The sequence below is a fragment of the Microtus pennsylvanicus genome, chromosome 5 (assembly GCF_037038515.1).
Source record: "Microtus pennsylvanicus isolate mMicPen1 chromosome 5, mMicPen1.hap1, whole genome shotgun sequence".
NCBI lineage: Eukaryota > Metazoa > Chordata > Mammalia > Rodentia > Cricetidae > Microtus > Microtus pennsylvanicus.
This window is the reverse complement of record NC_134583.1, coordinates 7,397,308-7,423,802: the sequence shown is the minus strand read 5'-3', so window position 1 is coordinate 7,423,802 and position 26,495 is coordinate 7,397,308. Positions and strand designations below refer to the sequence as shown.

General features: G+C 44.2%; 1 protein-coding gene across 1 annotated transcript in view; it reads right to left on the bottom strand.

The window, feature by feature from the left end:
- Mob3b (MOB kinase activator 3B) overlaps nucleotides 1–18,653 on the bottom strand; it is a 181,204-nt gene extending 162,551 nt beyond the window's left edge. The window contains exon 1 of the mRNA XM_075971217.1: nucleotides 18,318–18,653. The gene's annotated coding sequence lies outside the window, so the exon portion shown is untranslated. The remainder of the gene's footprint in view (nucleotides 1–18,317) is intronic.
- Nucleotides 18,654–26,495: the final 7,842 nt, after the last annotated feature.

Below are 26,495 nucleotides of genomic sequence, written 5' to 3'. Positions count from 1 at the left end.
TTAGCTGTACGTTCTAGTCAAGAAGCGGTGGCTAGCTGTGACCCACACCTTCTGGGGTATAACCTCGTGTAGCTCGGCCACGCGCACTGACCTACGCTGCCTTTTCCCTTGATTTGACAAGCAAAAACTGGGCTATTTGGAAGATGATGGCGCCACAAGACAGAGCGGCTCTATGTCTGATCCCTGCTTGGAGGAAAGCCAGCTGCAGCTCCGTTCCCTGCTCAGAACTCAGGAGCCAGAACCGCTGCTGCTATGTTTGACTTCTCCGTTTCAGAGTAGTGTTTGTTTTGTTTTGTTTTGTTTTTCTTTTGTTTTACAGTAGTTAGTAATGAAAATCCTGGGATTCTCGAAGAATGTCCTAAGATTATTTATAAAAATAATTCGTCAGTGTGCCAAATCAGATCCCAGCTCTAAGACTAAGATTTCGCTGTAAAGTAGGTTTTATTGATTTATTTATAGATTTGCTTGTTTTCATCTTCTGTGTATGAGGGTTCTATTTGCACGTTGGTATGCACACTGGGCACACACCTGGTGTCCTTGAGAATCAGAAGAGGGTGTTAGGTCTCCTGGAAGTGCAGTTACAGATGGCTGTGAGCCACCACATGGGTCCTGGGAACTGAACTGGCTGGCGGTCCTCAGCAAGAGCAAGTGCTTCTCCCACTGAGCTATCTCTTCAGCCCCTGGAGACAAGGTGTACTTCAGTTAGCCATTACGACATGGCAAAAGTTTAAGAAAGCAATGAAAGTTTGCTTAGAAATACGGAAACTTCATTTCAGTTGATGTCTCTATGACACAAGGAAAGCTGCTACAGCTTAACTTCAGGTAAACGGAGGTCCTGCCCCCCACAACTGAGTAGCGGGGTTTCATGAGAGAATGCAGAGATGGTTTTGAGGTTTTCTTTTAAAATCAATTTGAAGAAAATTGTGTTGTTAGATATGCTCATTTATACTTAGTAACAAATAAGGATCATGCTCTTTTAAGACATTGTTTTTATTGAGTTAATCTATATGGATGTTTTGCCTGAATGTATGCTATGCATCATATGTGTGCCTGGTGTCTGAGGAGGTCAGAACAGGGCAATGGATCTCCTGGACTGGAGTTTTACGGAGCATTGTGAGCCTCCATGTGGGTGCTGGGAATTGAACCCGGGTCCTTTGGATGGCTGAGCCGTCTCTCTAGCCTATGATCGATCATGTTCTTAACTTAAGCAATTATATGATTTCTTAATTGTGTGATTATATTCCATTATGATTTGAGGGTAGAATGTCATCCAGGGTTTAAGCACATCTCAAACATATTTTTTGAATGTTAAAATATACAATCTATGCATTTATTTTGTCTTTCTCTAAAAACTACACCAAAAGAATATTCACAGGAATTTAAACCTGAAGCCACACAGAAAGAAATTCAAGTCCCGACCCCAACCTAAGATCAATTAAGTAAATTATTTATGATAATGCCTAAAGTATAAGACACCAAATCTAACTTGAGGTCATCCAGCTAAAGATCCAAGGATACCTGAGAAAACTTTTGACTATTAAAAAATAATCATGCTAATTTGGTTAAGACCTTATTATCAAAGGAATAATAACAATCAATAGCCCTTCTAGAAACCGTCTATGGTGATCACAGACGTTTACTTGGACCAAATACGTCACAGGCAGCTTACTAAAAACATACCTCAAACTACACTCCCATCTTTATCTGAACCCCTCAGGGCTCACCTCGTCTACTGAAACATCTCTCCAGTTTGACCACCTTGCTCCAATTATCCTAACACTCAGCTCCTCCAATTATCTGTCTAAAATGCTTGCCACACCATACCAGTAGTTCTCTTGTTCAAACTCCTCCCATCTATCTACACTGGACTGTATTTGTCCTGCCATGCCCCACCCAATGCCAGCTATCCTGGTACCTGCCCCATTTTCTTCCTTCCCACCATCTACTCTCCTTTGCTTGAATACCCCAACTTCTTTGCCCAACACCTTAACTTCCTGTCCTCTTTGCCCCCAATACTTCCTTTCAGCTCTTCACACGGCTGTCTGATGTCAAGACTCTTTGGGTCTTGGATTATGTATCTCTTCACCCCATTATCCTCTTGCTCTGCTTATTTCCTTCATAAAATTTATAAGACCCTATAACTTTATTTTTACAGCCTGAAGTCCTGGGTATTCGTGACATGAACCTCCAGGCAGCACCTCCCTCTTTAACACCTTGATCAGACACCATACCCTCATAGGACAGATGCACGGATGAACTGTGTCAGCATTACACATTTTCAACTTCCATGACTTAGCAATAAGGGACCATCCATGAAAAACCATACTACCGTATTTGGCAATGATTGTCCTGCTGTACAAGGAGAACCGAAATGTACACTCTTAACTGCATGTCTCCTGGCGATATAAAACTCTCTGGGGCCCTTCACATGGCCCTTTCCACACTGAGCTTGACTCTTAAAAGCAGCAATACAGAATTGGTAATCCCAAGATGTATGTCAAATTTTCAGTAGTTACAGTATTTGGAGACATGAAACTATCCTGGCTTTGAACTTCAATTCATGCAACTTGTAAGAAAACAAGAGAGAGAGAAAGACAGACAGACAACAGACAAACACCCACCCACACACGACACCCCCCCACACACACCCAGAGAAAGATGGCGAGGGGGTATTGTTGCAGCCAGGACTATTCCTTGGAAGGCACTCTTCATATCAAATCCAGGATGCCAGGGAAGTCCAGCGCGCACTTCAGCTTTCTGACTCTCTGACAGGGTTGTTTTCCAGGTCTGACTAAATGGTAGAGACTGGTGCCTGCAAATTATTTCCTCCACAGTCCCTGGTGCCTCTAATGGGAAACGCAGGCTTGGCTCGGACTCTGGAAATGGAAGGGCGGTCTCTCCACTCTAAGAGCCCTTGAGAATGCCAACGTATGAGTACAGTTTTCCCTCTTTCAGATGATGAAGAAATGCTCAACTCCCTTCCACAGGTCAACATGAGAGAAACCACTGAGCCCCTGGGCAGCGACATCAGCTTGCACAGAGCAAAGCTTCAAGAACCAGCTCAGCAAAGTCCTTGGGGGTGGTGGACCCTCACGTAATGAAGTCAAGGGAGGGATCTTTGCCTAGATGTCCCTCAGAGCTCTCTAGAAGGCCTCTAGAGAACATTCCTGCAAGAAAGCGGCACCAGCGAAAGCTTTGGCTTCTACTGAGTACCCAGCTTGGCTGCCTCTTTTGATTTGAGATACTGCAACCATTTTAACAGATTATATTATATTTTCTCTTTGTTTGTGGGAAGCCCAGGGACAAATTTCAAACTCTCTGCAATAACTGCACTGGACTTTATGGCATGCACTCATACGTTCTGGTTATATCATGACTCCCTCTTATTTTTCCCTCAAATCTTATTTCTTCAATTACTTTTTACTCCCTTGCATTCTGTATCACATCAAGCAGCTTCAAATCCTTTTAGGGATGAGTCTGCTAATGCAGAGATACAGTGGACGTTAAAAGAAAATTCATGGCCACCCCACTCTCTGAGAAGACAATGCAGCCTCTCAGACTCAGTTCTGAAGACTCCTTTGGTGGGTTACCACTCCAGTTACCTTGGGCAAGTTGCTTGGTAATTCAAAGCTCCCATTTCCTCCCTTTTAAATGGACAGCAATAATATCGAAGCTGTATAATGGCTATGAGAATTTTTTAAAACGAAGGTAAAAAGCTGGGAATATAGCTCAGTGGTTGAGTGCTCACTGAACAGCATGCAGAAGACCCCAGGTTTGGTTACCGGTACTATGACCTATTAAAACAGAGAACAAAGACACACACACACACACACACACACACACACACAAAACCCAGGAAAATGTTAGGAATCCTTTATTATTAAGAAAGCCTACACAGATTACACAGTAATCTGCTCATGTGCCCAAGGTTTTTGTTGCTTTCTTTTTTGTATTTTTTGTTGTTGTTGTTTATTTTTGTTTTTTCTAGACAGGGTTTCTCTGTGTAGCCCTAGCTGTCCTGGAACTCGCTCTGTAGACCAGGCTGGCCTAGAACACAGAGACCTGCCTGTCTCTGCCTTCCGAGTGCCGGGGCTAAAGGCGCCCACCATGTTCTCAGACTATGAGCACTAGCACTAATGTGAACTGCTCCTTTAGCATCATTTCCTCCAACAAACACTCATCACTCCCCAGTTTTAAAGCATAAACAGTTCTATTAAAACTATTATTATTATACTTTTGGTTGTGAGCCTAGTCTTTAACAACTGAACTATCTCTCCAGCCTAGGATAACCCAAACAATCCTGTACATTAAAAAAACTTTTAGCCGGGCGGTGGTGGCGCACGCCTTTAATCCCAGCACTCGGGAGGCAGAGGCAGGCGGATCTCTGTGAGTTCGAGACCAGCCTGGTCTACAAGAGCTAGTTCCAGGACAGGCTCCAAAGCCACAGAGAAACCCTGTCTCGAAAAACCAAAAAAAAAGAAAAAGAAAAAAAGAAACTTTTAGAGGCATCACAATCCCTGATGTCAAACTCTACTACAGAGCTACAGTACTGAAACCAGCCTGGTATTGGCATAAGAACAGACAGGCGGACCAATGGAACTGAATAGAAGACCCAGATATTAATCCATACACCTTTGAACACCTGATTTTTGACAAACACACAAAGATATAATGGAAAAAAGAAAGCATATTTAACAAATGGTGTTGTCATAACTGTATATCAATGTGTAGAAGAGTGAAAATAGATCCATATCTATCACCATGCATAAACTCAAGTCCAAATGGATCAAAGACCTCAACATAAAACCAACAACACTGAATCTTATAGAAGAGAAAGTGGGAAGTATACTTGAATGCATTGGAACAGGAGACCACTTCCTAAATATAACCCCAGCAGCACAGACACTGAGAGCAACAATTAATAAATGAGCCCTCCTGAAACTGAGAAGCTTCTGTAAAGCAAAGGACATGGTCAACAAGACAAAACAGCAGCCTACAGAATGGGAAAAGATCTTCACCAAGCTCACATCGAACAGAGAGCTGATCTCCAAAATATACAAAGAACTCAAAAAATTGGCCATCAAAAAAATAAATAATCCAATAAAAATGGGGTACAGACCTAAACAGAGAACTCCCAACAGAGGAATCTAAAATGGTTGAAAGTCATTTAAGGAAATGTTCAACATCCTTAGTCATCAGAGAAATGCAAATCAAAACAACTCTGAGATTCCATCTTACACCTATAAGAATGGCCAAGATCAAAAACACTGATGACAGCTTATGCTGCTGGAAAGGATGTGGGGTAAAGGGAACACTTCTGCATTGCTGATGGGAGTGAAAACTGGTACAGTCACTTTAGATGTCAGTGTGACGATTTTTTCAGAAAATTAGGAAACAACCTACCTCAAGACCCAGCAATACCACTTTTGGGTATATATTCAAAGGATGCTCAATCATACCACAAGCACATGTGCTCAATTATGTTTATAAAAGCATTATTTGTCATAGCCAGAACCTGGAAACAATCTAAATGGCCCTCGACTGAAGAATAGATAAAGAAGATGTGGTATATTTACACAATGGAGTATTACACAGAGGAAAAAATTTGACTTCTTGGAATTTGCAGGCAAATCGATAGATCTAGAAAACATACTGAGTGAAATAACCCAGACTCAGAAAGACAAATATCATATTGTACTCACTCTCATAAGTGGCTTATAGACATAAAGCAAAGAAAAATTAGCCTACAATTCACAATCCCAGAGAACCTAGACAACAAAGAGGACCCTAAAAGTGACATACATGGAAAGTAAAAAAAAGACAAGATCTCCTGAGTAAATTGGGAGTGTGGGGATCATGGGAGAGGGTAGAAGGGGAGCAGAGAGAAAGTGAAGGGAGTGGAGAAAAATCTATAGTCAATAAAAACAATTTAAAAAAAGCTTATGGACATAAAAAAAGGGTTGTTATTAAACTAATCTGAAATTTAAAGTATACTCGAGCTAAAATACTACAATATACTTAATCCATATTCATTAAACATTTATGCACACTATATACTCAATGCATAATGAAAACACTGTATGCATAATTTGCTGTATAGGATGATATAATACAATAAAGAAAAAGAAAACAAGCAAATAAATGGATTTCATGTATAGAAGAAAGTCTGGCAACACTCAGGCTGTTTCAGTAAATGACTTTGAGTCCACACTGATATTTCTGTCATATCTCATAAATCTGATACCATGAGGGCCAGGAGTCTGGGAAAACGAGTCTTAATTTGTACAACTCAAAATACGTTTATAGAAATAAGAACTGAGAAGCCCTTGTGACAGTCAAAGAGCATGGGTAAGAACAGGAACAACCTGTAGTCTCTAGAATACCTGATCTTTTATGGATGGGAGGGATCCTACCATATGCAGAGGCAGAAGAAAAGGAGATCCTTATACTATAGCGGGAAACTTAGGTTGATGGAGTCAAGGGGAAGATACCCTGGCTCAGCCCCACTTGATGTCTAAATAGTGCTGTGACCTTAAGCAAGTCATTTCACCCCTTCTCACCTCATGGGTTTATGTCTGAATGCCCTCCATTGATTAAAAATCATTGCTTCACTAGGTAGTGGTGGTGCACATCTTTTATCCCAGCACTCAGGAGGTGAAGGAAGTTGTGAGTTCGAGGCCAGCCTGGTCTACAGAGTGAGTTCCAGGATGGCCAAGGTTACACAGAGAAACCCTGTCAGGAAACCCTCCCTGCCAAAAAAGAGTCTGCTTCCAAGTTTCCTCAGGTCGGGAGTGTTGCCAGGAAGAAAAGTGTTTCCCCACTCCTGCTGGGACCGAATTATCCCCAGACACTACTCTCAGTGCCATCGTTGCTACAAGAATAAGAAGCTCTGTCATTTGCATCAGTTGCATCAGTTGATGCTGGGCTAAAGAAAGCGCCCTTGACTTTTTCTACAAAGCCACTTTGCTCTTCATTCATAACAAGAAACAGGACCAAAAGCAAGCCAACAGTAATTAAGAGAGGACGGTGCCTCATCTGTGGACCAAGCATCTTCCTGCCCATTCCTCAGCCCACCTGCGGCATTTCTCCTCAACTCCCGGCACACCCAGATGTACACCCTCATTCATGGGATCCACTGTGGGAAGGGAAAGATTGTCCTGGCAGATGCCACCCAGGGCACCCCCAGAGAAGACAACAGGGCAAGGAGGAAGCAGAGAGAGGCTATTCTGACATCCCGATCCAACATCAACTTTATTAATGGTGCCTATTTATTTACTTATACACTTACTCAACCACTGTAAATTTCTTTTGCCAAGGGTCACTGGCAAGATCACTCTTGTGCAGGAAGTTATAGTGGTGCATTGTCATCATCAGGGGTGCAAAAGAGAACTGGTGTTGACAAGTCTAAAGAGCCTTCCAAGGAATGCTGTGACCAGTAATAGCTACCGAGAACATTGATGCAAAGGCTCGGTGGAGTGGAGGAAAGGTCTTTTTTGCTCATACAAGTGAATGTCTAACCAGACTTGAGAAACACAGGAAAACCCATGGTCCTTCTTATTCAACAAACAGTTGGTATCGTGATTACAAAACTGTATAAGTCACATCTCTAGTCTGGAGGGGGAAGATATGAATCAACCAAAAAATCTGAACCCAAGATATCGCTGGAGTTACCAAAGTGTCTATGACTTAACTCGCCTTGGGCAATTCAAAGAAGGAGCATCAAAAATAGAAATACAGACACTTCAGCTGCCGTCTCTCATTCCTCAATCACCCATAATACCCGACTCACCCTCCTTCTCCCTAAACAGAAAGGAAACCAATGCCTAATGTCCCATCATTAAACTATTTGTTCTGGGCTTCATCTTCAAGAAGAAATTTCAATCTCTGTTTTAAAACCATTACCTGTAAATGACACCAGGTAGTTCTAGAGATGAAGTGTCAATGCCCTCGCCATTTTGATAACCCTGTTGTAGCAATTTAAGAAGCAGAGGGGGTGGTCAGGATCTCTCAGTTTCTGGGGTTCCTGCAGGCCATTCAAAAGGCAGCAACCAAGCAATAGCTGTTGCACCTGCCATCATGGGCCTGTGTTTAGACAGAAGAAAGGCAGCCAAGGCCATGGAGCAGACTGATAACTACCACGTCCCGGGGAAGGGGGAGCATGATGAGAAGCCAAGCGGAGAGGTGCTTCCTGGCCTCACTTTTCCCAAAGGGATTGAATCTCATAATGTGCCAATATCGTGAATGGTATAGTAGTCATTGACCCCTTTCAATGGGTGCAAGTGAAGAGCAGCACCATCAAGGAAGGGACAGAGGATCCTGCGAGGCGCTGACGAGGAAGGGAGGCAGTGGAATGACCCAGCAGAGCTCACGAGTCGCTCTGGAATAAACGCCGTCACGATCAGGCCCTAGTGTAAGGAAGCATACTGCCTTAAGGTTTAATTACCTCCAAAACAACTGGAATATACTCATGCTCAGCCCCTGAGTAACAAGGATGATCAATAAGTTACCGAGACTCGAAACTTGTCCTTTCATAGGAAGCCATAAATTTTCACAGTCCATGTGGCCCTACGGTAAACCCAAACTAGCTTGTCTCCCCTGAAATGTCTTCTTTCTATTTGTCAAACACATTCCATCTTGCTCATTAGTGTTAGCCTTATTATAATCAGAAGGGACTTCACGAAGTTGAGCTGATAACAAGATAACCACTGTTAATGGTGCTCCCTTTGGTGAAAACAACACTCCATACAAAAACTACTTCAGAGCATGTTAGGAAATAATGACAAGCATCGTGGGCGCAGGGTTGGCACGTCAGTGCACATCCTGCTGATGGCAGAGGGGACAGAGATAGGAAACCAGTGTTTCCTCGATAGCCTTTCCCGTGTTCAGACTGTGAGGTGTAATCAGATGGCCTCAACAAGGGACTGATGACCCAATAACGTTTCCTAGCAAGGCAATTAGCAATTACATGTGAGTGCGTCCTTTTTGGAGCAAGTACGGTTGTTTGCATCTCTGCACAAGTGATGCCAGCATTGAGAAACAAAGCTAAGTGCAGCTCTCAGGAGATAGAGAGAAGGCAGAGGAGAGGGTTCGTGAAGAAGGAGCGGCCTCCCTGAGTTCCCTCAGAGATCAATGGGAGCTCTCCTGGTCAGTGAGGTTGCCAGATAAAAGAGAGAGAGCAAACTAAATTTGGATCTTAGGTCAGTGGAAGAAAGGGTTTTCTCTTAGTGCCGACATGTCTGAAATATTGCAGGTATATTTCCAAGATATATTTTTATATTGCTATATAAAGATAGCAGGTTTATTGTTAAATCAGGCAAACCCAGAGAGAGGAGGGCACGAGACATGCCAACCACCTCTCCTCTTTGTCATGAGCACTATCAATATTAGCACAGATTGACATTTAGAAGCACCCAGAGAATGAGGTCCACCCACAAGTACATGCCTGTAATTGTAAATTCTTTGACATCAGGTAGTAAGTACACTGTATTCCTCCTCCTACAGGACCTGGGTCATGAGTCACATGAGCCAAACCCTTCAAATGAAGTTCTGGATAAATAAGGATACAAGATGAATGGCAGAAAAGGGGGAGGACTTGGGAGAGAGAGCTTAAAAATAACAAAGCTACTCATAGTGGGGGTGGGGGGAAAACCACAAAGAACTTCCCCATCTGTTGGAATCTTCTTCACCTATGGGAAGAAATGTCTTACCGCAGCAAGGCAGCTGCATGGCAGCTGAAGTGTCCTGAGCAAGATGAACAAGTGCAAAGTACACGGAGCACCATATACACATAACTGAAGTAGGTGAGCACCATATACACATAACTGAAGTAGATGAGCACCATATACACATAACTGAAGTAGATTAGCACCATATACACATAACTGAAGTAGATGAGCACCATATACACATAACTGAAGTAGATGAGCACCATATACACATAACTGAAGTAGATTAGCACCATATACATATAACATGAAGTATGTGAGCACCATAGTCCACAGAACTGGAGAGCTTGGAGAGGAAGATTTTAAATTAGAGATCAACACTTATACAACCATTTATTTACTTCAAAAACTGATAATTAAAGAAGGCAAGGCCTTGCAAAAGCCCTACTTGGAGCTGCTTGAACTAGACGTTTTAGGTGGAAATTAGAGGAGCTGTGTAAGAAAGCAGGGTCCCTCAGAGGTGCTTTGCACTTTATTGACACTGTGTGCACCTGTGATCCCAGATGTTTGTAGATATGCACAAACGTGTTTCTGTGTAAAAAGCTACAAGATCGGGCAAGGGGGTGGAGAAATTAAGAGAAAAGATTACTGAGTCAAAGACAGTGCAGGTTTTGATCAGTGTCACCATCATTTTGTCCCCTATGACAATCAAATGATTAAAATCAATGTATAATCTTATATAAAAGAGCCCCCTTTCCTAATTTTGTTTTTGACAATCAGCCATGCAGAGCAACTGTCTGTGAAATTAGAATTTCTATAGAGAGAGTACAGAGAGGAACATCTGCAATATTTCCTGCTTTCAAGAAGCCAGTCCATAAAAACCAACAGTTTAAAAAAACGTCATCCACAATTAGGTTTTGATGCAACCAAATGATTAAGAAGAAATCTTAAGCCAGAATTTCAATCACAATCTGCTATTGCTATGGAACTGTAGTTCCTTTCCATTTCAATAGAAAACTCATCAATTTCCTTTCCGTTTTTTTTTTTAAATAAGAAAATAAGCTAGGGTGTTTTTAAGTCATACTATTTTACTTTTTAAAAGAAAATAATCCATTTGCTCAACCACAATCCAAAGATTATTTGTTCAAACAAAGTAAGCACCATTGATGACAGACTACAACCATAGCATGGTCATAGCAAAATAGGTGTGAGCTAGCTGAAATGGGTGTGAGCTAGCTGAAATGGGTGTGAGCTAGCTGAAATAGGTGTGAGCTAGCTGAAATAGGTGTGAGCTAGCTGGCTGAAATAGGTGTGAGCTAGCTAGCTGAAATAGGTGTGAGCTAGCTGGCTGAAATAGGTGTGAGCTAGCTGGCTGAAATAGGTGTGAGCTAGCTGGCTGAAATAGGTGTGAGCTAGCTGGCTGAAATAGGTGTGAGCTAGCTGGCTGAAATAGGTGTGAGCTAGCTAGCTGAAATGGGTGTGAGCTAGCTGAAATAGGTGTGAGCTAGCTGAAATAGGTGTGAGCTAGCTGAAATAGGTGTGAGCTAGCTGGCTGAAATAGGTGTGAGCTAGCTAGCTGAAATAGGTGTGAGCTAGCTGGCTGAAATAGGTGTGAGCTAGCTGGCTGAAATAGGTGTGAGCTAGCTGGCTGAAATAGGTGTGAGCTAGCTAGCTGAAATAGGTGTGAGCTAGCTGAAATAGGTGTGAGCTAGCTGGCTGAAATAGGTGTGAGCTAGCTAGCTGAAATAGGTGTGAGCTGGCTGAAACAGGTGTGAGCTGGCTGAAATAGGTGTGAGCTAGCGAAATAGGTGTGAGCTAGCTGAAATAGGTGTGAGCTAGCTGAAATGGGTGTGAGCTAGCTGGCTGAAATAGGTGTGAGTTAGCTGAAATAGGTATGAGCTAGCTGGCTGAAATGGGTGACCTCCTACCCAAATGCCTTATGGGTGAGAAACAGGCAGAACAAACAAAATACTTTCCAGATTCCAGAACCACCAAGTAAGAAGGAAAGAGAATGAAGAAAGTTTTTAAGTACTATATCTAATCTAAATCTGTATCTAAACTGTATAAAAAAGAAACTGCATGACAACAGAGAAACTAATGAAGAAAAAAAAATATTCCCAAATACACACCCCATCACGAGACTGCTAAGATACAGGTATACGAAAGGCAACCCAGAGATGAATATAAAAAAAGGAAAGGATAGTTGTAAAATATTAATTTCTAATGTCAACAGAAAACTGAGCCAACCTCATCCTGTATTTTCTAAAGCTATGCTAAGTTGACAAACTCAGCTCATCATCCTGTTTGAGATTCAGAAAAATTAAGAAAAAAGAAAGGAAAAAAGGAAGGAAGGAAGGAAGAAAATATCAAAATACAAAGCTTAATTTGTCAAGATTGGGAAAAGCTAAATTATGTTAATGCTAGTGAACTAGTCATCAGAAATCACAGTCATTTGGTTGATGACTAATTCAACAAAAATAAAAATTTGACTATAGGGTCAGGTACAAAAATCTATTTTTCAGAAGGATCATTATGCCTTTGATATGAGTTGAGTGATTTTTTTTTCCCCAACTTGGGGTCTTACACGCGTTTAGCAAACATCCTACAACTAAGCTACACCCTTCTTCAGAGCTGGGATGGGTCAGCTGGGAACCTATAGTAATGCTTTGCTCACTAAAAAAAAAAAAAAAAAAAATGCCTGGAGGCAAAAGACTGGGGAAATCTAAGGGAGAACTCTCCTCCCATTGAAGATAAACAGGTATAAAAGCCCTTGAAAGAGTAGGCAAAACATCACGATCAATCTAGGGTGTTATAGATTTTTTTCACTTTGGGAGAAAAGTCCTGAGGCACCAAGGCTGAGATGAGCCCACAGCATTTATGGCCAGTGGTCCTTGTGGCTCTGTTCATCACGCCCGTCCAGTCTCTGCGCTGTGTTCACCTGGACAGTGCAACCTTGAAAAGTGTGAGACTTCTGGGAAGCATCATCCAATCTCCCCTAAAATGTCTAAAAGATATCCAGGATTTTGCGTTTCCTAAAGAAATTCTTCCACACATCCAGCATGCGGAAAGGGACCTGAAGGAGGTCTTCTATCTTGCATCTATTCAGGCACTAAATATTTTCAGTCAGAATAGGTACTTCTCCCCTGTTTTAAGGGAGCGCCTAGAACACATCAGGATGGCACTTTTTGAGCAAATGTGGCGAGCCCAAGACTGCTTCATGGATGAGAACGAGGAGGACAGTAAGATAGAACGCCCCCTACCGATGCACCTCCAGAGGGTATACCTGGAACTGAACAAGTATTTCATCAAAATCAAGAAGTTCCTGTGGGTTAAGAAATACAGTTTGTGTGCCTGGAAGATCGTTGGAGCGGAAATGAGAAGATGTTTCATGATATTTTACAAGTTCAAAAAACTACTCAAAATACAATCGGGTATGTTTTCAGAATTGTAATTCCCTTTAGAGTTTCCTGCTTGATCTTAAGCTCACCTGTGCTGTGTGTGATGTGGCTGTGTCAGACTGGCCCTCCAGGGAATGTTTGCTGTCTCTGAAGCTTGACCTTGGCACACCCGCCACCTTCGCCTCCTTAAGAAGAGGCAATGCTAGCCACGTTAATCAGCACCTGGGTGACACCAGGAATTTTCTTAGAAAGTACTGAAGCCAGGTTGAAAGCAGCAGGGTTTCCTTTCCATCTCTCTCTTCCACTTTCCTTTGGCCATTTTCTATTGGCTTTCCTCTAAGTACCATCTCAGAAAGTTACCAAGACAGTAAGTTAGCAGATATTGAGCAGAGGAGGTTTGAAAAGGTGACCTTTCAACAAACCATCTCCTGGAATACCAAGGTTTTTTATTCTATGAACGTTCACCACGTTAACAGCCTATACCCCGATCTATAGACTCAAACCTTTCCTTTCTTATATCACCTGCTTTCTAGAGGGGAAAAAGAAATGTTGAGATCGTTTATCAGTTTGGTTTCTTTGAAATGATCCAGTTTAAAGAATGGTAAGTTGTTGTTCTAAAAGTATGGAAGGTCCATAGTGAAATTTGGAAGGTTGAATCAGTTGATCGTTAAGCTCCTCCTTACTGCTTGAGAGCCTGTGACTCCAACGCAGCACATACATCATGTCTGGAGTATACTGTTTGGTTTCTATATTTAAAGATATAGGAAAGGCAGATGTAGCTCAGTGGTAGGCTGTACTTGTCTAGCATGGAAAAGACGCTTTGATGGACTCATCAGAACTGCAGCAGGGGGTCAGGGGAAGGCCTAGAAAATGCTGGAGACATTAGTGACAGTTTCTCCTCCTAGTGGGTGGTTTCCTTCACCCGTGCACCTAGAGTGAATATCTGGAGTCACATTATAGGAGACTTTTGCATTCATGTTCGATTTCCCTAGTTGTAAAGTTACTTGCTGTCAGTTAAGTAAATTAGCCATTTCAATAACACTTGGAACTTTGACCACTTTTACCTTTTTAAAGTTACTTTGTATCCAGATTGCCTGGACTATTTACTCTTCTGTTTTTACTTGCCATCTGACTAAATTAATTTTCTCCTCCTCCCCCCCCCGTCATATTTCAGATCATTCATCTTCAGGCGAGAATTTAAACAGAAAATGACTGCTCAGATGCGCTCAGAAACGCTCGCTGTATGTTAAGGCTAATTACCTGCATGTTGCTAAACTCTCCAGGCTCAAGACCTTCCAAGTGCCAAGTTCAAGATAGTATACTCAAGGAAAGCCCTTCGGTAAAACAAAAGACAAATTTCAGTGGAAAAGTGAGAAGAAATGTTAAATTAAAAACACAAAACAAGTGCCGGGTGGTGGTGGTGCACGCCTTTAATCCCCGCACTCGGGAGGAAGAGGCGGGTGGATCTCTGTAAGTCTGAGGCTAGCCTGGTCTACAAGAGCTAATTCCAGGACAGGCTCCAAAGCTACAGAAAACCCCGTCTCAAAAAAACCAAAAAAAAAAAAAAAAACCCTCAAAAAAAAACCCACAAAACAAAACAATTTGTGGATTATGGCATTTAGGTTACCAGCAAAAGAATCAGACAATAAAATGAGCAATACAATCTATTTGGTGTAACAGCTCATCAATTATGCCACTTTAGACTGGGATGGTGGCAGTGGGGAGGGAGGCAGGACATGCAACTGCAAAGCAACACACAGACATAGGATTTCCCATTCGTTTCTCTGATGCCTTCGTCTGACCTCTATGATGGCTCTACGGAGATGGCAGAAGCTACTAAGTAAAATATAGCTGCTGCCCTGCCCTGGCCCTGGGTTTGCTCTATGCCAGGGAAGAGAGCTGGCTAAGTGGGGTGGGAATGCAGTTCATTGGCAGAGAACAGGCACAGCTGTGTGAGGCGCAACCCTTCAAGAAAAGAAGAGGAGGAGAGTCAGGACTGATTGTTTGACAGAGAGGCACACTCTTTTCACGGAGTACATGTTATCAAAGGGGATCAATTGCACCACAAAGTATAAGGGCACAAACAAACATAAAGAAATGTTAGCGGGCTCTCTAGAAGTTTGTCAACACTGCCAAGTCCGTTTTCTGTACGCCTGACCCAGGGCAGGGGTCTCCTGATGCTCTCATAGGCGTCAGTTCATTTTTTATTTTTATTTATTGTTATGTTTTGGACAAAACTTTAAAAAAAAAAAGAAATGTTAACGGACAATATAAAAAGGGTTTTTTCCCTCACTTTTGATTTAAAAGGTGCTCAAGAAGGCAGCGATAAAATCTTTCTCCCCATCAACAGGTCAGAAATGGAAAACAATGCCAAGCCCGAGGGTAAGAAGAGTGTAGCTTCTCTGATACATTGCTGGGAGAGGGTAAACTGGCACGTGCTTACTATGAACAATATTGCAGTCCTCAGCAGCCCCAGAAGTGCACCAGCCCTGCTATGTCTCCAGAAACAGATTCCAAGGGAAGAATTAGATAACACTGATATTCACTGGAGCTTGACATACAGAGTTTTTAACTTCTCACCTGTGAATTTTCTGTTTTTCCTCCAGTAAGTTTTTGGAGAAGTCTTTTGGTTCTAAAACTAAAGAACTACTGAGTACACTTATTTTCCTGTATAATGAATGGTTGGATTTTGCTTCTTGGCAGAGTGGGGCCAAGTCCTGCCTTTAACTTTAATCATGCCTTCTGGTACTCCCGGAGCAAACAGAACCCAAGCAGGTCTTCGGCAGGTTCTGTTTCTTACTCTGCTGCTCCTGTTAAATTGCAGAGAAATTCACCTTGTGTGTCCCTACCTTTATAAAACGTTTGGAGAGTGTTTTGAGCACTTCAGAAAATTTGCTGGTTTTCTTTTCGGGCACCCATTGGCAAGATCTAGAAATCGCGGGGAAAGTTTCTCCCCACAGTCTCTTCTTGAGTTAACAATCTCTCAAAGAAAGTTAGAAAAGGGCAAACTAGACTTGCGCAGGGCCGAGAACTGAACCAGGACTGTGTGTTTGCGGCTCTGTGCAGAGCACTTGTTTAACATGCTGAGGCCCCACTCCAAGCAAGGACGTAGAACAGGTTCATAGGTCACAGGGGGCCCCATTAAAAACCTCCTTCCTCCTCTGAGTTGGAGGGGAGATAAGTCAAAACTTAGAAGCCAGAAAATCGCATCTCCTAGAAGGACTAAGGTTGAGAACCCCACAGGAAAAACTGGCAACGGGACAACTACAAGGCTGGCTAGAAGCGTGGTTCCTACAGGTGTGTACAAACAGACCTGCTCTCGCCGACCCTCGCGAAACCGTTCTGGTTCCTGCCGGCTTTGGAAGGCAACTTTGCTCTTGCCAAGATTTCCTTCCTTCCTTCCCTTTTAAAAAACTTACTTTATATTTATCCTCTGTGTCTTTCACATCATGCGTCTAGATCCCATTCATCTCCCCGTCCCATCAACATTTCTTAATAAATAATCCACAGTTGCTAACAGCACTATGTCTAAGCACCTACCTAATTAATTCCAGGGAAACTCGACTCCTACAGTCTAACAGGCGCCCCCTCTGGAGAACCAGGGCCTACCCCAAACCACCTGCTCTCAGGCCAGACCAGGGCTCCGGCAGCCTTTGCCATCATTACTGCGCAGTCTGGCCTGCTTTCTCTACATCGCTGAGAGAAATCTGGGACTTAAACTTGGAGCCGTAGATGAAGTCAGGAGTCCACGAAAATTTCACAGCTAGTCGCGACACCACTATTTCCAGGCCGTATTTAGCCTTCCCAGTTTATCTCAGTTTCCACTCATCCGTGATCAAGGGCCTGCCCCTTGAGAATCCGCCACCCCTGAACTTTCCGTCCAGATGAGATGCCCTGCCCGCGCCCATTGCCCTGTTATGGGCCATCCACACGCGCTTAGGTAACCACTGGAAGTCCTTTGGACCCTCTCGCACATCTCCTGCTTTCGAGAACTCTGCTCTCTCTCTCTCTCTCTCTCTCTCTCTCTCTCTCTCTGCTTTCTCTCTCTCTCTCTTCTCCTCTCTCTCTCTCTCTCTCTCTCTCTCTCTCTCTCTCTCTCTCTCTCTCTCTCTCTCTCTCTCTCTCTCTCTCCTCTCTCTCCTCCCTCTCCTCTCTCGACCGACCGACCGACACCCGTCTGGGATTCGTTGGGGATAAGATCTAAGAAATGCGCCCTGGGCCACAAGCAGCCTCAGAGGCGGAGTTAGGAACAACTTTCCCTCCGCCCTCTAACCGCAAACCCCGGGTGGGGCGGCCTAGCCCAGTCCCGATCCCCATTCTTCCGCGGCGGCGGGGATCCCTGACCCCCAAAGGCAGGCGAGGAAGGCCCGCGAGCGGTCAAAGGGGCTTTCCTCTCCGCTGCAGCCCCACCAGATGTTAGAGGCGCAACAATAGTGGAACCGCGGAGAAACAAAAGGCCATTCACCGGAAAGATGAGAATGGCTCTGTCGCCGCGTCTCTGCGAGGAAGGCTTACAGAGGGGTCTCAAAGGGGGTTGGGAGGGACCCCGAGTGGTCTAGCGCCTCTGCCACGCTCCAGGAGGCGGGAGCCACTCTTGACCACTAACCACTCAGCTCTGGGGGTCCATGCTGGGGAGGAGAAATCAAAGCAAAGTTTTAGTTTTCACCTTCTCTAGTGCAGGAAAGGGAGGGGCTGAGATTCCAGATGTTTGACAGTTGTTGGCCCAAAAGTTAAGCAAGATTTATTTGTTCTTAAAGACCCTCCCTTCACGAAGCATCAGTAGCCTGGGGACAACCCCAGACGGTGAACTGTAGCCCCACGCAGCCCCACGCTGCTCCGCGTCCCCTCCCCCCCCCCAGCACAGATGCACTTTCGTAAAAAGTTTCTCTTCCCACCGCCTCAGGCCAACGAGCACTCTACCCGTGTCTGGAATTCAGAAAGGGTTCGGGGTGAGATCTGTACCCGGAAAGGGGGTGGAGTGGGTGTTTTAAATCAAAGCCCAGGATCCCTGGTTAGGAATTGGACTCGTGTTCCAGCCCGGGAAGTGCGTACCCGGAGGCGTAGAGAAGCCAAGGAGCCCGCACCGGTCTAAACCAGACACCAACCCCGGAAGCTCGCGGACGGGGGTTGAGGACCGGCGTCCTGGCGGTTGATCCGCCTCAGGTGTGCCCCGCACCTCTGTCCTCCTGGGCACAATCCGAAGCGGAAAGCTGCAGGACTGAGCCGCCTGCCCGCTCTTGGAAGGGTTACTTACCGTGGGGTTTTAACCTTCAGCCGAGGGCCCTACTGTCTTCCTTCGCGCGGGTAGCTGCAGCTGGAGCGGGAGAAAAAGAGTGAACTCCTCCGGCACGAGCAGCGACACTTGGCAGATCCACGCGAGGGGTTTTCTGGCCAGCACGCGCGACTCCAGACGCAGCCACCGCCGCTCTGCTGCGGCCCTCACATGCACCGAGCGCGCCGCGCAGCCCGCCAGGGCGCCACTGAAGTTCCTCGGCACAGAGCGGAGTCCCCTGGCGGCCTCCTCTGGAAAGGCAGCTTCGTGGGCGCAAGAGGAGTCTTGCTGCCCTTTGGATCCTCTATCAACACAAGAGCCGGAGACAATGTGCCATCTAAGTCTCTCTACTTTGATCCGCTGGCTAGCGTAGGTAGAAAGATGCCAGACTAGAAATGATGTTTTTCCTGGTTGGACTTTGTCAACTTGACACGAACCTAGGAAGAGAGAATCTTAATAGAGAAAAAACCTCCATAAGATAGCTTATTGGTAAGTCTGTCCAGCATTTTCTTGATTAAAGATTGACGATTGACGTGGAAGGGCCCAGCCCACTGTGGGTGATGTCAATTTGAGGCAGGTAGTCCTGGGGTGTCTAACAAAGAAGGTAGAGCAAGCCGTGAGAGGCGAGCCAGAGACGCATTCCTCCACGGCTTCTGCTTCAGTTCCTGTTTCCAGGTAACTGCCTTGAGTTCCTGTTCTGACTTCCCTTTATGACGGAGTATGATCAGAACGCATAAGCCGCATACACTCTCTCCTCTCTAAGCTGCTTTTGGTCCTGCTTTTTCTTACATCAAAAGAAACCCTAAGTAAAGTCCACAAAAACTTTTTTGAAGGTGCCCAGAAAGGGCCAAAGGATTTGATATTCTCCAAAATGTTTTGACTGTTGTAAAATGACTTGGACTGCCTGACACACCTTAGAAACTGCTTTAAATGGTTGAAAAAGAAATGCTTGGAAGTCATGCCTACCTCGCAAGGTGGTCGTTAAGAGTAAACCAGCTATTAAAATGTATTCTTAGTTCAGGGCAGATGTCTTCAAACATGAGCTGACTTTCTGAGAAAAAAAAAGTGAATTTGTTTATATGCCTTTATTCTCTTATAAAACATCTTAATGCATACTGATTGGGTAGTATAAAATGACTAGATGTTGTGTTCCATAATTCCTACTACACACACACACAAACATATATATCATACATACATACACAACACACATATATATACATATTCCTATAAATGTGGAAATATGTGTATATACTATAGATATCATATATACACACATTTATTATATACACAGAATAGTTCCACCTCTCACTCTGACTAGCCTCTCCATCACAAACGTCTCTGTCTGATGCTTTTCTAGGCTCACACAAATGTTTGGGAAGCTCCTGCCACGGGGCCTTAGTACTTGTTAAGCGCTCTGCCTGGAATGGTCTTCTCAATTTCCCTGTCAAGTCAGGGCTCAGAGATGACCTTTTTCCTCTGGTGCTTTACCCGGAGGGCTTCCATTCCCTACCCACATGCCCTGCCCCAGTTTTCTCCGTATAATGAATTGCCATTGGACACACTTTGTTCCCTCCTCATGTTAGTTTTCTATGGAGAAAATAAGCCAGAAACTTAAAGACTAAAGCCAGCACGAGCAGGGTTGAGAGATGGTTTGGTAGTTAAGAGTACTTGCTACTCTTCCAGAGGACTGGAATTTGATTCCCAGCACCCACTACCAGCAGCTCACAATCACCCATAACTCCAGTTTCAGCAGATCAGACCCCGCTCCCTTCTGACCCCACAGGCCCCTGCACGTGCACAGTGCACATAAACGCATGCAGGCACACATGCATGAACATTCATAATAAATCTTTAAAAAAATATATAATCTTGTATGATGAACATGGTCCAGCCAGGTTTCTCTCTTCATGGGAAGGTCAGCTGTTTAGCAAACTCAGTCCCATCTGCAACTGAATTCCCCTTTCCCATTGTAATGTGATATCGCCACAGGTTATTTTTTTTATTATTTATTTATTTGTTATGTATATTATAGTCTATCTGTGTGTATGCCTGCAAGCCAGAAGAGGGCACCAGACTTTATTACGGATGGTTGTGAGCCACCATGTGGTTGCTGGGAATTGAACTCAGGACCTTTGGAAGAGCAGGCAATGCTCTTAACCACTGAGCCATCTCTCCAGCCCCCTCGCCACAGGTTATAAACATGCACTATGGCCGGGTGGTAGTGGCGCATGCCTTTAATTCCAGCACTCAGGAGGCAGAGGCAGGCGGATCTCTGTGAGTTTGAGGCTAGCCTGGTCTACAAGAGCTAGTTCCAGGACAGGCTCAAAAGCCACAGAGAAACCCTGTCTCGAAAAAACAAAAACAAAAAAACAAACAACAACAACAAAACAAAAACAAACCATACACTATGGAATTGGGAGGCACAATTGTGTCTATAAATACCAACTTACTTTTTTGCAGGAGAAAGGATGTAAACAGGGACTTTTGTCTGTCTTGTTCATAGCTATGTGCCTAGACTGTTTCATTTAGTGCACAGGTCCCTTCAATGGACTGAATTCTGTCTCCTCGAAATGCATCTGCTAAAGACCCAGCTCTCAAGAGGAAGGGTTTAGAGATAAGGCTTTGAGGACTGAATGGGTCATGAGAATGGGCAAGGCTCTAATATTGGATTAGTGGCAGAGGAAGGAAGACTAAGAGGAAGACTATGATGAACAGAAAGTGGTGGAGGAGCCGGGCGGTGGTGGCGCCCGCCTTTAATCCCAGCACTTGGGAGGCAGAGGCAGGCAGATCTCTGTGAGTTCGAGACCAGCCTGGTCTACAAGAGCTAGTTCCAGGACAGGCTCCAAAACCACAGAGAAACCCTGTCTCGAAAAACCAAAAAACAAAAAACAAAAAAGAAAGAAAGAAAGAAAGAAAGAAAGAAAGAAAGAAAGTGGTGGAGGAGCAAATAAGAGAGAGCAAGAGAGTGTTTTCTCCACCAAGCAAGGACATGCCAGGAAGGCAGCTATCTGCAAGCCATGAAGAGGCCCCTCACTAGGCAGCAGCCTTGTCACCTTCCAGACCCCAGCCTCCAGAACGGCTATCTCAGGATGTTGTCTTCCACCATCTAGTCTATGGCATTTTCATATGGCAGCCCAAGCAGACCAATATAACACCCAATAAAAACTCATTAAGTCAGCCAGTGAAAATGCTTGACTGTAAGCATCGCAGTATCTAATCTCTACCACACACCTGAAGTGTGGCAAGTATTTGTTAAGGACTTTACATGGAATGTCTCATTTAATTTTCACAAGCTATCTATATACTAGGTTCAGGTGAGTGAGCATAGATTTAAAAATGGAGGTAAGTTGCCTGAGGCCAAGATTTAGAAGGCAGCATAGACAGTCTTGGCAGTGTGGCTGAAGCAATGGCTGGAACCCTCGCAGCTGCCTGCTACTATCATGGGGCAAGGGGCAGCCCTGGATCTTGTTCTAAAGGTGCTTATAATCTAGTAGGAATGACAAAGGAACACAGAAGCAGCTGAGCAAAGAAGACTATGATGGGGTTAGGCTAGCCAAGAAATGACCAACCAGAACTGTCTATGGAGCTTGGAGAAAGGGAATGAATGGAACAACATGGAAGGGACTGTGCAGATCTTAGGGGTGGGGCAGTTGAGCTGAGCTTGGAAATGGGAGTCATTGGTTGGAGTTAAACAGAGATGGAGAAAGGCAGAAAAGAAGTTGAACGATGCTCCGAGCCCAGTTGTTTGGAGAACTGGTCATGTAGCTAAGTAAAAAGGATTGGGATCCCAAATGACTGAAGACCAGAGGAGTGGTCACGAGATTTGGGAATGGTTAGTGGGGAAGAGTCACCTGTAGTAACTGCTAAAATGTGATCTGAGGTGGTAACTCAAAAGATGAGAAGTACAAGAGCAACATCAACTTCTTGCTGGGTAAATATTGTCAAAAGACGTAACTGTCATTCTCAGGGTTTTTTTTGTTTTTAGTTTTCATCTATGGGTGCATGTGTGTGTGTGTAGCACTCCTGGAACAGTTGGGATCCGTCATGTGGGTGCTGAGGATTGAGCCTGGGTCCCCTGGAACAACAGACAATATACTTTACCACTGAGCCATTACTCCAGCCTCTACTTCAGTCATTCTAAAAGGGTAGTTTTGGGCTCATAATTTGGGGTTTAAAGCACAATTTGATATACCTTGAATCAGTGCCTCTCAACCTTCCTAATATTGTGATACTTTAATACAGCTCCTGATGGGGGAGTGTCATATATCAATCTGTTGATTTCATTGGTTAAGCAATAAAGAAACTGCTAGGCCCATTTGATAGGCCCACCCTTAGGTGGGTGGAGTAAACAGAACAGAAGGCTGGGAGAAAGAAGCTGAGTCAAGGAGTCGCCATGATTTTCCCACTCCAGAGAGACGCAGGTTAAGATCATTCCTGGTAAGCCAGCTCGTGGGCTACAGCAGATTATTAGAAATGGGCTAGTCCAGGTGTGAGAGCTAGCCTAGAAGAGGCTAGATAGAAATGGGCCAAGCGGTGTTTAAAAGAATACAGTTTCCAGCCTGGTCTACAAGAGCTAGTTCCAGGACAGGCTCCAAAACCACAGAGAAACCCTGTCTCGAAAAACCAAAAAAAAAAAAAAAAAAAAAAAAAAAGAATACAGTTTCCATGTAATTATTTTGGGTAAAGCTAGCCGTGCGGGCGGCGGGGTGCTGGGGACGCAGCCCTGCCACACCTATTTCAACAAGCTCCTCATGTTGTGGTGATCCTCAACCATAAAATTATTTTCATGCTACTTCATAACTGTAATTTTGCTACTGTTTGAATTATAATGTAAATATCTGATATGTAGGATATTTGACATGTCACCTCTGTAAAAGGGTCATTCAATCCCCCAAAGGGATTTTGACCCACAGGTTGAGAACCACGGCCTTAGATATATAAGGTCTGAAAAGAGCGACAGTTGGCAGTGACGGTAACTGACCTATTTCTGACCTTTGAACAAGTGTTGGTTAGTTTTTATTGTAAACTTGACACAGTTAACAGTCACCTGCAAAGAAATCTCAATATTATCTTGATCAGATTGACCGGTGGCTGCGTCTATAAGAAACTGTCTTGACTGATGATTGACGTGGGAGGACACTCTCCTCTGTGGGCGGCACTATGCCTAAGCAGGTGGGTCTGAGCTGTATAAGAAAGCTAGCCGAACATGGACCCAGTAAATGAGATAGTAAACCTTGTTCCTCCGCGGCATCTTCTTTAGTTCCTGCTTGAATTCCTGCCTTGAGTTCCTTTGGTGATGGACTGCAGTCGGGAAGTGCAGGCTGAAATTAAACCCTTTCTTCTCTAGCTTGATTTTGGTCATGGTATTTATCACAGCAACCAAAGACAAGTTAGCATAGCAAGCGTGAGTTCTATCGTTTCCTTTTCATGGAGAAAGAAACCAGGTGGGATGGTAAGTGACGTGCCCAACACGACGAGAAAGACTGGAACACTGCACCCAGCTCTTCTGCCCATGATTGCCCCATGTGTAGAGAACACAGATGCATATTTGTCTGAATTTGCAACATGGTCAGCCCTTGGGCTGCTGCAGAGTCCTTTCTAGGTTTGCATGGAATATAACTAAGGAATTTGATACAGGGAGAGAACCCATGAATCTTAACTGCAAGCTCTTCCAGGAGAAGGAGAAGGAATGTGCTCACCTCACCCGAAAGATTCCAGAGACACGAGGTGGTGTGGCCTTCAAGGGGAAGAGAGACCAGAGTTGTGTACCGAACCTGGCTGGATCTCTAGCTAACTGAAACCGCAAACTGTGATAATATTCTAGGTGGTTGTGTGGATTTAATGGCTGAGAACATGCTCAGCCATTGCCTGTCCCCTGATAGGTGCTCAAGAAATGTCACCAGCTCTTCTCAGCACAGGACTCACGCTTTCACATGTTCCAACACACGTTCCAGGCACACTGGACCAGAAGTTTCACCATCCCTTGGCATGGCACTCTTCAACAACTGACAACAAAAAGAGAGCATCTTCAAGTCGTTTGGTGCGAGTTAAATAAATTTCCATTGCCTCAGCCCAGGTTATCTCTAACCTTTCCAGCTTGCACATTTTTAACAAGAGGAACGACACACTGGCCTTCAATGGTGTGCGAGCAAAATCTGAGAAAGATTGTTACCAAACCACTGCCTTGCAGTCCCCCCCCCCCAAAGAACAAAAGGTATTGGGAAAGGATCACCATGGCAACCTCCTAACAGTCAGATGACAGCAGAGCAAACGTAAAGAACACGCTTGCTTCATCGCTGACTTGAGTGGACCTGCGGTCAAACTGCTTGAACAGCAGTTTTTATCATATATGTGTTTGCTTAGAATTTGATTACCCAGTGTTGAGAGCATACTAATTGTAATTGTTCCGGGTGATTAAGAACAAACAGCAAGGCTTCTCAAGGTTTAGCTCAAGCAAAGAGAGCTCACAAATCTAGGTGATTGCCTAACAAGTATTCAGCAGCAAGGCCACACTTATTCCTTCTCTTCTTTCGCTCTGTTTTCAAGACCCTTGACTAATCACGAGGCTCAAGAGATTAATCTCCCTGTTTCACGGGAGCATCTGTGAGGGCAGAATTTATGGTAATGAACTCTGGGTTACGGAAATAAGTGTGCATGGCTCCTCCTAAGCCCCGAAGTAATGGCAGTGCAAGCACCAGGTAACATATGCCTATTGTCATGGTCTGAAATGGCTTAAACGATTGATTTATATTACCTAATACCTATTGTCTGCCAGCACAACTGTGAACATGTACCAATGACACCAGATGCCTACGGTCTGTGAGTGGGGTTTTCTGCATCACTGGGAGCCAGTAATCAAGGCAGTATCCTGTGTATCCCACACTATACCAACTCCTCCTCCATTGCCTCCCCCACCCACGGCTCCTGTCCATCCAGGCTTCTTAGCTATGACATAGGAGTATGGTGTGATTGTCTTTAAAAATTCCTCCCTTGGGGGCTGGAGAGATGGCTCAGAGGTTAAGAGCATTGCCTGCTCTTCCAAAGGTCCTGAGTTCGATTCCCAGCAACCACATGGTGGCTCACAGCCATCTGTTGTGGGGTCTGGCGCCCTCTTCTGGCCATACACACAGACAGAATATTGTATACATAATAAATAAATAAATTATACATAATAAATAAATATTTTAAAAAATGCTACATTGTTACTACATAAAAGGACAAGTACATACATAATATTGATAAAAAGGTTTTTTTAGGTGATAGAAATAGGTAATTTTATTTTATTTTTTCTTCTGTTTCTTTACTTAAAAAAACTTTCAATTAGGGTTAGTGAGATGGTTCAATAGAGGAATAGCATTTGCCACCAAGTCTGATGGTCCAATGACCCAAAACCCATATAGTAAACAGAGAGAACCAGCTCCTGCAGCTTGTCCTTTGACCTCCACATGTGTGCTATAGCACTGAACATGTGCATGCACACTTGTGTGCTTATGAGTACACACACACACAGGAAATAAAAATGCAATTAAAAATCTTGAAAGTTGGGGGCTGGAGAGATGGCTCAGTGGTTAAGAGCATTGCCTGCTCTTCCAAAGGTCCTGAGTTCAATTCCCAGCAACCACATGGTGGCTCACAACCATCTGTAAAGAGGTCTGGCGCCCTCTTCTGGCCTTCAGGCATACACACAGGATATTGTATACATAATAAATAAATAAATAAATAAATAAATAAATAAATCTTGAAAGTTTTAAAGTATACTTTTATAGTAGTTAATTTAAAAAGTCTCTATGAGATCATTTGGTTCAAGACATCTAGTACGAACTATCCTGATATGACATTTCCTGTTTCTCTTCCTAAAGAGCTGGTTACTTCTCGGAGGAGGGCACAGGGGAAGAGGGTGACACAGCCAGGCTTTGTTTGATACCAGATGAATGTGCTGACTACTCCCATTGTTTCAGAACAGCTCTGTGCCTGGGTGGAACTCTGGGATTCTGCTGGCCCTGCAGAAGCTGTGCATGAACCCCCCCCCCCCCCCCCCCCCCCCCCCCCCCCCCCCCCCCCGCCCCAGACTGGCGTGACCTTAGGGGCTGGCTGCCTTGGTGAGGATTTCTGTTGCTCTAATATAACACTATGACCAAAAGCTACTTGGAGGGGGAG